The 17,271-nt window shown below is 46.4% G+C and overlaps 1 protein-coding gene across 2 annotated transcripts in view; it reads right to left on the reverse strand.

Annotated features, from left to right (window-relative positions):
• Positions 1-17,271, reverse strand: part of SKAP1 (src kinase associated phosphoprotein 1) — a 1,036,580-nt gene that overhangs the window by 843,805 nt on the left and 175,504 nt on the right. The gene's annotated exons all lie outside the window — the stretch shown is intronic.

Raw genomic sequence — 17,271 nt, forward strand, 5'->3', positions numbered from 1 at the left:
GCTCACCCTTAACAAACAGCAAGTACCACCACTAAACTATAATCACCTTTATTTTTTATCGCCTAGCACCCTAGTTGCACCTCCACCCCACCCAACAGTACACCCACCCCAGAAACAACTGACATGCTGCAGAAGTGCACCCAATGCTCACAAATCAATAAGAACATCCCAAAGCAGTCCCCTGCTGTGGTCATGGCAGTTCTGTATTCCTAGGAGCCATGTAAGTAGGCACGGCGATGCATAAAAGTGGAAATGTGGTTCTATGGCCGGAATGGTTTGCTGTGAGCTTCTGCATCGCCATAGCGTCCTATAGTTTAAAGTGGCATGCCTCTATGGACGAGCTGGACATCAAGTGATGAATCAATTTTTAATTAGCTATTCCATTTTACCCTTTGATGAACGCTTAATCCCCATGTGCACTGGCTTCCGGGCACAAGGAAATAGGTATCCCATTAGATTCCCAATGGTCGCCAGGGCCTCCTTCAAAAAGATATACCATTAGGCGCATTTCCACAATACCAGGACCACTTTTAAAGAAAATACATACAAAATTCACTTAGGTACCATTCCTGAATATTGTAACATTTTATATGCAACGTTGCTTCTGTTTTTATTCTGTGTACTGCTATACGGAGTTTTTTGATCGGATTAAACAAAGGCAGAAGGACAACCCTACCACAAAAAGTAAAACACGAGCACTTGACTGTCCCACACCGCTGCACAGTATGGAGTGAACAACTGTTGTCTTAAAACAGCAGATGAAGATGGGACCGTGTATACTCTGGATTTCCACTAAGTACATCCTTCTTCCTGCCCCTACTCAGCATTAAAATGCTCTCATTACATGAGCTTATCACACCGTTTGCCCCCCACTGCCAACTGCATTCATTTACCACCTACGTTCTAAACAATCTGTATTAAAGCTTAATTGTAGCAACTGCAGGTTCATTTGTGTCTGATCGAAAACTAGAACTAGAACCACTGTCTCAGGCCTCAGCAGGAAGGACCTTGCATCTGTACATGGAACCTAGCAATGTGCTCCCTTCTGCTTGGCCCAACACCCTTCCTCCAGCTTAAGTTGGGTAAGGTGGTATAATAAACAGGGCAGCGTCTTGTCTACCTCAACGTTTTGGAAATGACCCAAACAACACGTTTTATCTGGAGGTTGGCAAATGCTGCAACACTTAGATACGCATCAGAATTATATCTGAAAAGGATACTGAAAGATATTGTCTGGCTAATGAGAAACGGTGCTAAATCCCCCGCCTTAAAAAAATGAATTTCCTTCATTATTACATTTTATTTTTGTATCTTTATTAAGTGGAGGTATAACCATGGAACGTAGCGAAGTGCTGTAGAGAACAATTAGATGGAGAACATTAAAAAGAGAAGGCTGGAAGGGCATCAGTAAGGAGAAGGGCATCACATAATGAACTCGAAGAAACAGACAATATTTGGTCACAGGTGTCTGAGTAGGCAGCGGTAGGGAGCAGGGGAATTCCTCTGCATAGAGATTAAGTAGGGAAGTATTGTTGGAGGCGTCTATGAGAATCGAGTTTTGTTCATTCCCAAAAGCTAGAAGGGTGGGAGCGAAGCACAGAGTTGATGAGAGTGAGTTACCAAATCAAAGCAGAGAGACACAGAAGATGGATCTGCTGGTCTTTTCTCTTTTTTTCTATTCTGGCAACTCCAAGCCGGTAAAATCTTGGCTTCGTGGCATACCACATCAGCCAGAGATGGAGAGTTATTCTGATGGATACAACTACCTGTGGATTCCTCACCTAATGAATACTCCCATGGCGCCAGCATTCGACGGAAATCTTCTTACTAGTCTCTGCACGTCGACGAGGACGTCACTCTAGCCCACACGACGCCGTCTGACGTCATACAGGCAATAAGAGGTCCTCGACGACGTGCGGACGTCAGTTCCCTTTTTTCCGTGCATTCGAAACGGTTATCTTCGAGGGAGCAACTGTTACTTTTTTGGTTACAGTGTATTTTTGCTGCGTAGTCTTTCGCTGTGGTAATAATGTCGCAGAGAAAGTCTGGATTTAAGCCTTGTCGTGAGTGTGGAGGCAAGATGTCGGTGACGGATCCTCATTCCGATTGCCTTTGGTGTTTGAGCTCCGACCACGACGTCTCGACTTGTGATTCATGCCAGCACATGAATCCAAAGGCCCTCAAGGAACGTGAGGCGAAGCTGTTTATGGCTAAATCGAAGGAGAAGCATCACAAGAAGTCTTCTTCTCCAAGACATCGGCGTCATCGAGACTCCCGGCGCCGTAGAGAATCTCGGCGTCATTCGAAGGAGACTCGTTCCAGGTCTTCGGATTGGCGCCGAAGGACATGGGAGATCAGTCCCACGGTTACGCCGCATCCTTCGACACCGTTGCCCTCTCCGGCGTCTCCGACTTCACCTGGACAGGCGTCGGTGATTGAGGTATTGGAGCCTCAGGTGTTTTCTCCGGCGCAGACGCCGAGGCAGGCGTCGGGGTCGCCTCCGAGACAGGCACCTCAGTATCCGGCTTTTCCCACCCCTGGAGCCGATAGTTCCGCATTCTTGAATGCGATGTATGCCATCTTCCAACAGATGGCTCCAGGGGGTGCTCCGGCTGGGCCTTTGGCCTTTTCTTTGGGTGATCCTGCGCCTCTTCGGCCGGCACCCTTTATGCCCTTTCTCCCTTTTGGGAACGTGAGCTCGGCGCCAGTGTCGGCGCAGGTGGCCGCTCCGGTGGCTTCAGAAGGATTGGCCCCGGGGATTTCCATCCCGTCGACGTCGAAGTCGGGATTTCGGCCTGTGACTCCGGTGGGTCCATCTGCTTCAGCTGCTCTTTTGTCGGCGCCGAAGTTACCCGTGGCGCCGGACGCGGCGTCGGTGGCTTCTGAAGATCGGCGCCATCTTCGACTTCGGCCGAGGCATTGTCGACTCCGCGTATTGAACAGCGACTTCATTCCAGGAGACGTGCTCTCCGTGTATTAGAAGAGCAGGAGTATCAACAAGCCCTGGAGGAAGGAGAGCTAGAGGACTCGGGTGATGGGCTGCGTGGACTGGAGTCGGCCAGTGGGCTGGACACTTCCCCTGAGTGGGATCTTTCGTCCCCGGGGGAGTATACTGAGGAGGCTGCTTCCTTTCATGCAGTGGTACGGAAGGCAGCTAGTTTTTTGGACCTGCCTTTGCCGGTGGTGGAGGCTAAACAAAACCTTTTAACAGAGGTGCTACATCCGGCCTCAGCTGCGGCGGAGCCTCTGTTGCCATTTAATGACGCTCTGCTGGATCCGGTGATAGAGGTGTGGAAGAGGCCGGCATCTTCCCCAGCAGTTCACAGAGCCATGGCCAGGAGGTATCGGGCGGCTCCGACTGACCCTGGGTTTCTATCTAGGCACCCTACGCCGGAGAGCTTGGTGGTGCAGGCCTCCTGTTCATCCAAGTCAGCGCCTGGTTCTTTCCCGACGGTGCCTGGGGACAGAGATTCAAAGAAGCTAGAGGCGCAGTCGAAGACATTTTTTTCGTCCTGCAGTCTGGCGTTAAAAGCCACCAATGCAACCTGTATCCTGGGGAGGTATATTCATGCTCTGATGGATGACATTTCCTCATCGTTTACAGAGCTTCCCCAGGGTCTTTTGGATCTTGTCTCAAATGCCCAGGCTGCTGCGACCCAGATTATCCAGACGGGACTGGATACCACCGACTCGGTAGCCAGAGCAATGGGCACAACTGTGGTGGCAAGGAGACAGGCCTGGCTCCGTAACTTGGGCTTTTCTGCAGATGTACAGTCCACATTGTTGGATCTCCCGTTTGATGGGGACAAACTGTTTGGAGCCAAGGCTGATTCGGCCTTGGAACGTTTTAAGGAAAGCAGGGCCACGGCTAAGTCGTTAGGGCTCCAAGCTCCTTCTTCCACGGCCTCTTCCAGATTTTTCAGGAGGTTTCGTGGATTTGGGCGTGGCTCTTCCTCCTCTTCCTTTCGGGGAAGATATCAGCAACCTACCTCTTCCCATCCCTATAGATCTTTCAGGGGGAGAGGTAGGGTCCGCACCAGAGGAGCCTCTCAGCAGCACTCTGCCTCTTCCTCATCCTCTGGCGGGGTGCAGCAGGGGAAGCAGCCTTAGGCTTCCACCATTTCCCACTCACTCCTCTCCTGTAGGGGGAAGATTACAGCATTTTCTCACCAAATGGAAGACTGTTACAACGGACACTTGGGTTCTCAGTATTGTGGGAAAAGGCTACCCCCTTCCCTTTCGGGAGTTCCCGCCCCGCCCTTCTTATTGTTCAGAAGAACACCTCCTGTTGCTAGAACAGGAGGTACAAGCCCTCCTTTCCAAGGGCGCGGTGGAGTTGGTCCCAGAGCAGGAAAGGGGTCGAGGATGTTACTCAAGGTATTTCCTGATTCCCAAGAAGGATGGTCGTTTGAGACCAATTCTGGACCTGAGGATCTTGAATTGGTTCCTCAAGCAGGAAAAATTCAAGATGCTGACCCTAGCACAGGTGCTTTTGGCGTTGAACAAGGAAGACTGGATGGTGTCTGTCGACTTGCAGGATGCTTACTTTCATATCCCGATACTCAAGTCACACAGGAAGTATCTCCGGTTTGTGGTGGGATCGCAACACTATCAGTTTGCGGTCCTTCCGTTTGGTCTTACTTCAGCACCTCGAGTCTTCACGAAGGTGATGTCGGTGGTTGCGGCAGAACTCAGAAGGAAGGGGATAGCAGTATTCCCTTACTTGGACGACTGGTTGATCAAAGCCAAGTCCCCGGAGCTTGTGTCGCATCATCTGCAGTCAACAACCCAGTTGTTGTTCGACCTGGGTTTTTCGGTGAACGAGCCCAAATCTCACCTAGAGCCCTCTCAGCGCCTCCTGTTCATAGGGGCAGTACTGGATACAACATTGGGTCGGGCCTTTCCTCCGCCTCAGCGGATTCAAGATATTCAGGATTTGGTTCCAATGTTTCGAAATGGAGCGGTAGTTCCAGTCCTCAAGGTCCTTCGTCTGCTCGGTCTGTTTGCCTCCTGCATTCTGTTGGTCACGCATGCTCGCTGGCACATGAGGGCTCTTCAGTGGTGCCTCCGAAGGCAGTGGTCTCAACACAAAGGGGATCTAGAGAGTACTGTCAAGATCTCCAGAGATGCTGCTGTGGATTTGAAGTGGTGGATTACAAGCAACAATCTTTCACAAGGAAAGCCGTTCCAGCAGTCGCCACCAGTGGCCACAGTCATAACAGATGCTTCCACTCTAGGGTGGGGAGCTCATCTGGGGGATCTGGAGATCAAAGGTCTTTGGTCTCCAGAGGAACAGATGTTTCACATCAATCTGTTAGAGTTACGGGCTGTACGTCTGGCTCTCAAGGCCTTCCTCCCTTCCCTTCGTGGTCAGTCGGTACAGGTCCTAACGGACAATACTACCACGATGTGGTACATAAACAAGCAGGGAGGAGTGGGGTCGTACCTTCTCTGCAGAGAAGCTCTTCGACTATGGTCCTGGGCAAAGGACCATCAGATTTGCTTGATAGCAAACCATCTGGCCGGAGTCTTGAACGTGCGTGCGGACAGTCTCAGTCACCAATTCTCGGCAGACCACGAGTGGCGTCTCCATCCATATCAAGTCCGTTTAATCTTCCAGAGGTGGGGGTTTCCTCGGGTAGATCTGTTTGCCACTCGAGAGAACGCGCATTGTCCGTTATTCTGCAGCCTCCAGTATCCGATGCAGGGAGCGTTGGGGGACGCATTTCAAATAACCTGGTGCGGCCAGTTGCTTTACGCGTTTCCTCCCATACCCTTGATTCCTCGAGTATTGAGGAAGATTCGCCAGGACCGGGCTCTAGTCATCCTAATAGCTCCGGATTGGCCAAGGAGGGTATGGTACTCCGACCTTCTCCAACTCTCAATGTGCCCTCCGCTCCGTCTCCCTTTCAGGGCAGACCTCCTCTCGCAGTCGCAGGGGCAGGTTCTACACCCCAACCTCCAGAGTCTGCACCTACATGCCTGGAGATTGAACGGGGCAACCTGAGTTCCTTCTCTCTCCCGCCTGAGGTAGTGGATGTTATATTAGCGGCCAGGCGACACTCCACTAAATCTATCTACGCTAATAGATGGTCTAAATTTGTTGCGTGGTGTGGAGAGAGGCAGATTGATCCTTTGCATGCTCATCTATCGGACGTTTTGTCTTTTGCTCTGTCTCTAGCGCAGAAAGGTTGTGCAGTGGCTACCATTAAGGGTTATTTATCGGCCTTGTCAGCCTTCATATGTCTTCCAGACCAACCATCTTTATTTAAATCCCCTATTGTTATCAGATTCCTGAAAGGTCTTCTAAATAAATATCCTCCAAAACCATTCGTTATGCCGCAATGGGATTTGTCCTTGGTCCTGACTTTCCTTATGGGGTCCCCTTTTGAACCTATGCATTCTTGCCCCTTAAGGTATTTGGTTTTAAAAACAGTCTTCCTGATAGCTATAACATCAGCAAGGAGAGTGAGTGAGTTGCAGGCCTTATCAGTAAAGCCCCCTTATACAACTTTTTATGGGGATAAGGTGGTGTTGAGGACCAAGGCTGCTTTCCTCCCGAAGGTTGTTTCACCCTTCCATTTGGCTCAGGCAATTACTTTGTCCACGTTCTATCCTCCGCCTCATCCTTCCAAAGAGGAAGAAAGACTGCACCGTCTGGACCCAAAGAGAGCGTTGAGCTTCTTTATTGATAGAACAAAGGATTTCAGGCTGGAGGATCAGCTGTTTATTGGATACGTGGGCAAGAGGAGAGGAAAGGCAGTCCACAAGAGAACACTATCCAGGTGGGTTGTTCTTTGCATTAAAATCTGTTACTCTTTGGCAAAGAAGGATCCTCCTGAGGGCATTAGAGCTCATTCCACCAGAGCTAAGTCGGCCACTTCGGCCTTGGCCAGGGGTGTTCCTGTGGTTGACATCTGCAAGGCCGCAACTTGGTCGTCCCTTCACACTTTTGCAAAACATTACTGTTTGGATTCTGAGGTTAGAAGAGACAGACATTTTGCACGGTCAGTGCTGCAGGATTTCTTGGTTTGACCATTTAGGCACCCACCGCCGGGCGTGGTACTGCTTTGGGACTCTATTCATTAGGTGAGGAATCCACAGGTAGTTGTATCCATCAGAAGAACGAGTTACTTACCTTCGGTAACGACTTTTCTGGTGGATACATTAGCTACCTGTGGATTCCTCACGGTCCCACCCGCCTCCCCGTTGCCTTTCTGGTCTTACCAAGTAAACCTCGAGTGCGCTCCTCTTGGTCTTTGAGGGTGCAATAGATGTTGTATATAATATATTTATATATATGTATATATGTATATATCTTTGTGTATATACTTGATGTGTGTATATATTTTTTTTTAAAAGAGAGAGTTATATATATATATATAAAAGATTTACAGTTATTCATGCAATGTTGTGTATTTTTACAATATAATGGGATGTTGCCTTGCTCTTTCATTGCATTGCCTGGTTGTTCTCATGCACGTAAAAAATGATTGGTACTGACGTCCGCACGTCGTCGAGGACCTCTTATTGCCTGTATGACGTCAGACGGCGTCGCGTGGGCTAGAGTGACGTCCTCGTCGACGTGCAGAGACTAGTAAGAAGATTTCCGTCGAATGCTGGCGCCATGGGAGTATTCATTAGGTGAGGAATCCACAGGTAGCTAATGTATCCACCAGAAAAGTCATTACCGAAGGTAAGTAACTCGTTCTTCTGGTTTTCTGAGGGTTCCCACTCTGTTCCTGCCTGACGAAGATGGATCGCCCCATAACACAGCTGCCGCATGCATAGCAATGAAGTATGTAGTGCTGATTAGGCCTGGGCAACATTTTAATTACGTCGAAGTAATCGGAGTAATTTTGCATTACTCTTTTGATGTGAAATTATAGAAAATTGTGTGAATTCACCCAATGCATTATTATGAGTACTTTAACACAAAGATTCTACTGCAGGAGCACAGGAACAACAAATTTAAGAGTGGCTGCTGCTGTCTGTATTCTGTTACACTTAGTACTATTTTCTTAGCGTAAAATGTATCCTCGGGTCTGTTTTGGAATTAAGGGTGCATTTTGCTCAACGAAAATAAAGTTAAATGCTGGGTTACGTTCCTTGCATAATTTTGATGTAATTTTGCATAATTACGATACAGCAAATTACATAAGTTACGTCCACCCCTGGTGCTGATCAAAGGCTGAGGCACAAGCTCCTGTGAAATGAACTCATGGAGCTCGTTCTGAAGAGAAATACTATTGGGTTCTCAGGAGGAAACTATGGTTAGTGATTTCAATAAACACATATTTGTAGATTCTTGCCACCTCTTCTAAGTGAAGTTTAAGGTCTAAGTCTGGTCATTGACAATTTATTAAACAGGAGAATACAGGTGTCTTTTCTTTTAAGAAGGGGGGAAGCCTCCTTAAGACAAGGCCCCCAAGTAAAGTTGATGAGGTGCATGCCACTAAAAAGAGATCTAGAGTAATAGTATAGAGATGCAGAGCCCCTTGTAATAGGTCCTGAGTAAAGGTGATGATATGCAGGTTTCCTCAAAGGAGGTCTTCAGTAAAGGTGATGAAGAAGGCTCTACGTCTAAAGCTGTAACTGAGTGTATAAATATGTACTCACATGTGCACGACTGCCATTGCAAATTTCACTGCAAGTATTGGTTTGTGTGCTGTACAAAGGAAGAGCTACGTCAGAGGAAGTGGTTGGGTGCACATAACAATTTGGTGCAGATGATTACTTTCGTAAAGCTCCTATACACTGCAGTGTTCAGCACTTTCCTGGTTTCTTTGCACTGGTGAATGATGGTATACAGGCACTAGTTTGCTGGCTAACCACAGGCTGCTCATTTGAGTAATCTGAACAGCTGAATGTCCGTGTGGGGGATTGTTTCTCATGACTATCCATCAAACCCATCTGAGTGTTCTCAGTGTGTCAAGACTTTCTGCATTGGTTTTCATGTATTTTCTGTTTCTAGGTCCATGCATAACAAGGCTAAAGAGACAGGTCCTTTCTTCCCTCTTTCCCCCAATCGATCCATTTGCCTGCATAGCCTAGAGTTGAGAGGAGGGATAACCGAGTGACTGCTTACTACACTTTAATCTTTTCCTGTATAATTTACGACACGTGGCAAGATTGGCACAGCACGTTTCAAAGGCAAAGCTCTTCTTGGGTGTTTAGGGTTTGCTACAGGCCAGAACCCACATGATTAAGAAGCCAGTTAAAGATTGAAGGAATTCTCATTTGATGGACTGCCAGTTTCCACAGCACACTTAACATTTGGCTGGTGTAATTTTTTCTTGCTCACCATTTATTTGGTCATTATTTTCAGACTCTGACGTTTTCCCTACTGATCGCTGGCACAGCACCATCACAAACGCATATTCACTCATGAAAAGCGGCTTTTGCTGAAGCATCATGCTGGTAACAGGAGGCAGTAAGACAACAGACCGCTTCAGCTCTTTGCAGTGCAGATCTGTGACAAGACCCCTCATCTGTGTGCAGCATTATCCCTGAGTGTACGTGTCGGAACTCCTGCAATGCTGGCGGACATTTTGAGTTGGGCTCTTACCTGATTCCAGTAAAAAGGGAATTCGCTCTTGGACCTATGGTTTTCCTCTACAAGGCACGCAACAAGTTTAACTTGGAAATCAGCATTTAACAAATGTCAAGGGGTCTATCAAGGACCAGTTTTCTACATTTTGGCAGTTCAGTTGTGAGCAGCCATTTTAGTTTGGGCACATTACCCCTTAAATACACTTCTAAGTGTGAGCACACTATTGTTTAGAGACACCCGGAATATCAGTACTCTGTGTATCAATGTTTAAACTGTAATACATACACAGTTCAAGCTCAGGCAAGACAAGTGGTCCATGTACTGTTTAGCAGCTGTTTTTATACATTGTGATACACACACATTTTAGACTTGTGTGTCAGGAACCATACTGTAATACACACACAATAGCAATACACAGACCAATAGCATATAAACTGTATAGTACAGTGCTACCTTACACCGTAACTAATAATTTCCTTTTTTGGGTTAGTTTGCCAGTAAAATGTTGGTGCATATTTATTAGTAAGTCATGCAGTGTGTCAATTTGCCCCCTCCGATGCCAGGGGATCCACTCAACCCATGGAAAACTTGGTTTAGGGTGTTTAGCAAGTATATTGGTGGTAAAGCTGGGAATAGATGCTGCCCGGAAAGGAAAAACGTTCCTTTTAGAACACAACCTAAGTTTTGAAGGACAATACATCTGTGAACACCTATAACCTTATGATTTGATGGAGTATAAAGAAGACATAGACGAGTATCTAGTAGCTGTAAGGAAGTTAGAAAAACAGTTTGATGTCCAACCTAGTTTAATTGTTAATAAACAAATCTTTCACTAGAGAACAGCATCAGGATAAATGTATTTGATTGTTATGTAGCAGCATTGCATATGCCTGCAGCTGATTGCTAATTTGAGAATCTCACAACTCATTTAATTTATTACCAGATTGTAGTGAGGTGTTGGGACAAGAAAGTTCAGGAAAAGTTATTTATGCTGAAGACAGAGACAATAGAGATTGTAAAGACAATAGAACTATAACAAAAATCCTGCAAAGAACGGACTCACAGGGAGCTAAGTGGGGTTTCTCTGATGAAAGATAGCTGGAATTAAAAAATAGGGCAGCAAAATAAAAAAAATAGAAGAAGGAAGAGAAAGGTGATTTTTTTTTCAAGCAGAGGAATAATTGGTTCAGGTGTGGGTACCCCGACCATATACCTAATGGTTGTCCGTGTCCTAAAAAGAATGTTAGTTGTAGGAACTGTGGTAAAATAGGACACTTTGCTAAGGTGTGTCAAGCCAACTAGGATAAAGTGAATTCTGTACCAGACAGGGAGTTCAATGAAGGGTCTGAGGATGAGCAAAATAATGATATGGAGGTAGTGTTAGTAGTTCAGGGTGGTAAATCAAATTGTGTTGACCCCTAAGAGGATATTGTAAGAGATGGGAGAGTATTGAATCTTTTATTGACTCAGGAGCAAGGATGACAGTGATAACGGATGAGCTTTTTGTGATAAAATGGGGGGATAAGCAATTGGGTCTACCCAAGAGAAACCAAGTGTCATATGATGGAGAAAAATTAAATTGGCAGGTTATTTTGAGAGCACTAGGATTTTCTAAGAGAGAGAAATTTTCAGCAAAGTATGTGGCAAAGAAAGGTTTAGATATTTTGGATTAGTACCATCAAGGGTTGTTCGCATGACACTGAGGCGGGGAAAAAGGTTCAAGTGTTTTCGGTCACAGAGGAGAAGCAAGTACCATCACTACATACACGGCAATGTTTGGACAGAATCTTAGAAGTCTGTCTTTAATGACAAGCTGGGTAAGATCAAGGGTGTCAAGCATGAGAATCGGGTACAAAGTGGGGTAAGTCCAGTCGAACACACATTAAGAAATGTGCCATTTAGTGTAATGGAAGGTTTGGCTGATGACCTGAAGAAAATGTATGATGATGGTGTAACTGAGCCAATGGACTCTTTGTTGTGGTTGTCTCCATTGGTAATAGTATGGAAGAAAAATTGTCAATTAAGGGTTTGTGTTGATCTCAGAAGTCTGAATAAGGTGTAATGGGGGGGTGGTCTCATCTGTTTCTTCAAATTGATGACATTATGATCATGTTTGCAGGTGCTAAAATGTTTAGCAAGATTGGTCAGGCATCGGCATACCATCGAATCGTGCTGGATATTTAATCAAAACATCTTATAGCCTTTGTTTCTCCAATAGGCAGTTTTCAATTTAAGAGGATGCCTGGACCGTTCAATTCATTGCCATGGAGCTGTCAATTTGTCATTGTGCTTGTGAATTATTACAGCAAGAGGTGGGAAGTTGAGTTCATGGAAGAGCCTAATACTTGAGGTGACATAAAGTTCCCAAAGAAGATATTTTTAAGAGAAAGCTGCTCAAGAGAGATGGTGTCAGGCAACAGTGTCTAGTTTGTTTAAAAAAGAAATTAGTCACCTGTGATAAGCAAATGGTGTGACTGCTCAACTATAACAGCTCAGTTGTTAGGTCACAATGTCTGCTGCCAGAGCCAACAGCCAACCTTAAAGGTTGGTCACTGAGCTTTATTCCAGCTGCAGGTTAAATAAAAATTAGAACAGGCTTATCTTTCTTTTGACCTGTTTTTCTAAAATGACCAGTGATAAGGCAAAAGGAGATACCTTTAACAGCATTTTATTTCCAAGCACATTTATCTCAAAACAGCAATTTAAACTTTGGCAGAGCCAGCAGGCCTTTTTGAGCTATTGGCTTTGTCAAAGCTTTTTAGTCAAAATTATTTTTGCCAATGCTGTACAAAAATAAAAGAAGAAAAAAAGATATATGATGCGTGTGTCCTAACATCACATTGCCACATGAGTTACATGATGGCGTATGTCACCATACACGTTCGCACCTACTGAATTACAAGGGTGACATTTTCTTTCTTTTTTTTTACCAATCCAAGATAGCACGTACCGTTGAAGCTGTAAATATTAAAGTAATTTTCACTTGGCGAAAGAGCATTTATAAAAATGAAGCCGCTGGGCAACAAATGGGAGATAATGGGCCTTCCGAAAAATGATGTAAATAAATAGTATTTTAAGCACTTTGAAAAGTAAACAATGAAGGAAAAGGTGAGGGGTGGGGGGCTGGTGAGGGCAAGTAAAGGGGAGTGGGTGAGGGGAGCAAAGGATAAGCTTAAGGCTGTGGGGGAGTTACATTTTTTTTTTAGAAAGCTACAAAATGAAGGAGAAGGGAGCAACATGGAGTGCACTGGATGAGTGTGAGTTAGGATATCGAAAGGGGATAGCAGCACACACAGGATAGAGCAAGTGGAGGAGGTGGGAAAATGGGATATGGAGCCCACTGTTTATTGGGAAGCCCTGCTATATCTGCATATTTTGAGTAAATGTTTTGTAAAAACAGTCCGGTGACAAAGGCGAGACCTAAAAATCATTGGTATTGTAAAAACTGTGTGCGTCTGATAAAGATACAGCTCTTGCTCTTCTTTCGGCTAAAGCATAGACCAAGAACTGCAGCTTGATTGTTGTTTTTCCTCCGATTGTGCTGATTGAGGTACTAGTTTTATTTTTTACTCTAACCATGTTATCCTTGTCCCTGTTGCTGTTTCTCTCTCACCACCACATCATGCTTCTCCCACCGCTGCGTGTTCTTGTTGCTTCTGTCCCCTCCCACCACGCTTGTCTGTGTTGCTACTTCCCCTTCCTGCCCCAACCCCGCTGACTTTGTAGCTTCTCCAAATTCCACCATGATCCAGCCCTCCCTCCCCCGCTAAAATAGTTGAAGGAAAGAATAGACCGTGGTTTTAAGAATTGCATCTGTGATATTCCTTTAGGTTGTGTTTGTGTGAGATTTTACAAAAGTGCTCATTCAGGGTTAGACAAGCAAGATGGTTTTCCGTATACAAGGCAGTTGGGCTTGACCAGGAGTTCACATTTATATTTTTGCTTCAGAGATCATAGCCTCTGCAGTACTATATGCTTCATGAATGCGTTATTATCTTTTAAGGTTGGGATAAATACATCTAATTATGTAGCACGTGTAATTCATGATCCACAACTTTAAATTTGTTAAACAGTTCACTATTGTAACACCTGTTTTCACAGCACTTATAAATGACAAACACTGCAGCACAAAGCGCTATGTTTTTTAATTGTTTATTTTGTTGCTTCTTCTTCTCCCACACCTACCTTCCCATTGTCCGTATTGCTTCTTCCCATTCTACTCCCCTGTTGTCTTTGTTGTTTATTCCCCTTATCACCCTCCCTTGTCTGTGTTGCTTCTTCCCTTAACACCCCCTGCCCTCCTGTTGTCAATGTTACCCACTCCCCACCAAAAAACACAAGCATTTGCTTGAGGTAGAGCTATTTGTGTTGTAAATTCATACCTGCTTTTTTCTTGCCACATAAATTGGTCAACCCTGCCTCATAATTTGGTCTTTTCCTGCCACATAATAGTGGCCTTGCATATAATTAAAGCACTTCCATTTACCTTCTTCCTCTATCTGCAGCTAAAAATGAAAATGTTGTCATTTAGCATCCTAATTTAAATCTCCCATGCTAATTCCAATAAAATACCACTTTAACCACCCCCCCATCAGAGTTGCTGGCTAACACAATTAAATTTTGTTTTTAAAAAGGACACCAGACAGCCACAGAGGAGTAATGAGAAAAATAAACTAGAAGGGTCACCTAAACATAGCAAGAGCGTTTAAACAGTCATAGTGTAATAAGAATGTTACGTTGGCTTGAATCATGGCCATAATTGCACTAAGGAGAGATTAATAAATTCATATACATTTATCACATAAACCCAATAAAAATCTTTATCAGAAGTAAATGATTGGCATTAGACTGCAATGCTCAGAATAGCCCCTAGAGGACATCACAATAAACACAGCATTTTTAAGAAACATGGTCATGTAACGATATAGTTAGTCCCTAGTGGGCATAACCACATAAAAACAGAATGGCAGAAAGTAATGCAATGCAATCATAGATTTAGCCTCTAGAAGGCATAATGCATTGCACATTTTCAGAGCTAGCGGGCCTACTGGATTATTATTACAAACTAGGCCCTTAAAACACAAACTACTCTCAGTTGCAAAGCAAACATTGCAGCCGTAAGAGAACTTAAAAAAAAACACTGAATGGTAGGAGGGGTTATTATTTTAGGGTCCCCACAAACTTAGTGTTGGGGTCCAGAGATGACCTAGACTGAAAGATTGTGTTGCGTTGAACGTTTTGGTGGTCGTCCCATTGTCCTAGGACCACCACAGGCTGTGTTAAGGGCAAAAATGGTTTGAAAAAGGAACGTATTATGGGACAAGTTTCCGAGTGCAGCGAATATTGTATAATCTTGACTGTAATATTCAGAACAGCCCCTAGAGGAAACCCACAATAAAAACTGCATTTGTAACATGGTCATGTATCCATTTAGCTAGCCCCGAGAGGGTATAACCCCTTAAAAAGAGAATGACAGAGAGTAATGCAGTGCAACCATATGTTTAGCCCCTAGATGACATAGGGGGTCATTCTGACCCCCGCCGGCGGCGGAAGCCGCCGGCCTGGCAGGAACCGGCAGAAGACCGTACCACGGTCAAAAGACCGCGGCAGTCATTCTGACTTTCCCGCTGGGCTGGCGGGCGACTGCCAAAAGGCTGCCCGCCCGCCCAGCGGGAAAGCACCAGCAACGAGGATGCCGGCTCCGAATGGAGCCGGCGGAGTTGCTGGTGTGCGACGGGTGCAGTTGCACCCGTCGCGATTTTCAGTGTCTGCCAAGCAGACACTGAAAATCTCAATGGGGCCCTGTTAGGGGGCCCCTGCAGTGCCCATGCCGTTCCCGCCATCCTGTTTCTGGCGGTGAAAACCGCCAGAAACAGGATGGCGGGAAGGGGGTCGGAATCCCCATGGCGGCGCTGCTTGCAGCGCCGCCGTGGAGGATTCCCTGGGGCAGCGGGAAACCGGCGGGAAACCACTGCGGTCAGAATTGCCCCAGAAGCACCGCCAGCCTGTTGGCGGTGCTTCCGCGGCACTCTGCCCTGGCGGTTTTCAACCGCCAGGGTCAGAATGACCGCCATAGTGCCTTACACATTTTCAGGCATAGCAGGCCCACTGCAATATTGTTACAAACAAGGCCCTTAAAACACAAACCACTCTCAGCCATAAAACAAAAGTTCCAGCCATGAGAGAGCTTAAATAGCCACTGCATGGTGTGACGGGTTATGATTTTGGGGTCCCCACTATTGCAACGTTGGGACTCATATGTGACCTGAATAGGAAGAGTGTATCATGCTACACGTTTTGGTGGTGGTCCCATTGTCCTAGGACCAACACAGGCCGAGTTATGTTAAAAAATATTCTGATGGATACAACTACCTGTGGATTCCTCACCTTATGAATTCGTCCTTGCGCCAGCATCCAACGGAAAGTCTTCTTCCTAGCTGTCCACGTCGACGAGGACGTCATAATGGCACGGCTCCACGTGACTCCGTCTGACGTCAACGTGCCAATAAGAGGTCCTCGTCGGTGTACTGACGTCAGTTTTCCCTTTTTCCGTGCCTTCGACGCCAACGGTTTTTCTTCCTGGCTCGTTGATTACTGTTGCGTTTTTTGGTGGTTACAATGTCGCCTCCAAAGAAGTCCGGTTTCAAGCCATGTAGAGGATGTGGGGGTCGGATGTCAGTGACCGACCCTCATTCGGATTGTATTTGGTGCCTTAGTTCTGAGCATGATGTTGAAGGATGCTCATCGTGCCAGAGTATGAATCCTAAGGCTCTAAAAGAGCGTGAGGCAAAGCTTTTTCTGGCAAAAGCGAAGAAGAAGGGCCATAAGAGGGACTCCTCCCATGCTTCACCCAAAAAGCATAAGAAGCGGCGTCATCATGATTCACGGCGCAGTCATGACTCTCAGCGCCGGTCGGAGCGGAGCTGATCGAGGTCGAGGTCTCGGTCTTCTCGATGCCAGAAGACATGGGAGATGAGCCCTACTGTGACACCTCAGCCCAGGAGTCCGGAGTTGTCGCCGGCGCCATCGGTCTTTGAGGTTGCTCATCATAGCCCTCAATGTTCGCCGGCGTCGAGGGAGCCTGATGTACAGCAGACCTCTACTCAGCAATACCCTGCTTTCCCGGCTCCAGGGGCGGATCCGGCTGCATTTTTTAATGCAATGTATGCCGTTTTTCAATCTATGGCCCCTGCTGGTGAACCGGCGGGTCCCACGGGGCCATTGGCATTTGATTTGGGCTCTCCGGCACCATATAAGGCGGCTCCATTCATGCCCTTTTGTCCTGGGGAGAGTGTCGGATCGGCGCAGAGGGTATCCCCTTGTGGGAGTTCACCACCTGTGACGGTGGCACAACCATCGCGTCAGCCGACGCCATCGCCGCGCCATTCGACGTCGATGATGTCTCCTTCCAGACCGGCTCCATCGCCTTCCTGCCAAACAACTCCGCGGAGGTCATCGTTGGACTCCGTGTCTGCGCCGGGTGAGGCGAAGAGTCACCCATCTCTTCCTGGGCCTTTCCGAGGTTCGAAGTCGTCGGCGTCGATGGATTCTTTATCGACGCCGGCTCTGGAGACACATCTTCCGTCTCGTAGGAAGGCTATAAGACTTTTGGCGGAGGAAGAATATAGACAGCTGGAGGAAGGTGAGATTGAGCCTTCGAATGATTTCCAATGTCTGGCCACTGCAAGTGGGCTGGATACTTCCCTGGAGTGGGACAT

The sequence above is a fragment of the Pleurodeles waltl genome, chromosome 6 (genome assembly GCF_031143425.1).
Source record: "Pleurodeles waltl isolate 20211129_DDA chromosome 6, aPleWal1.hap1.20221129, whole genome shotgun sequence".
Taxonomy (NCBI): domain Eukaryota; kingdom Metazoa; phylum Chordata; class Amphibia; order Caudata; family Salamandridae; genus Pleurodeles; species Pleurodeles waltl.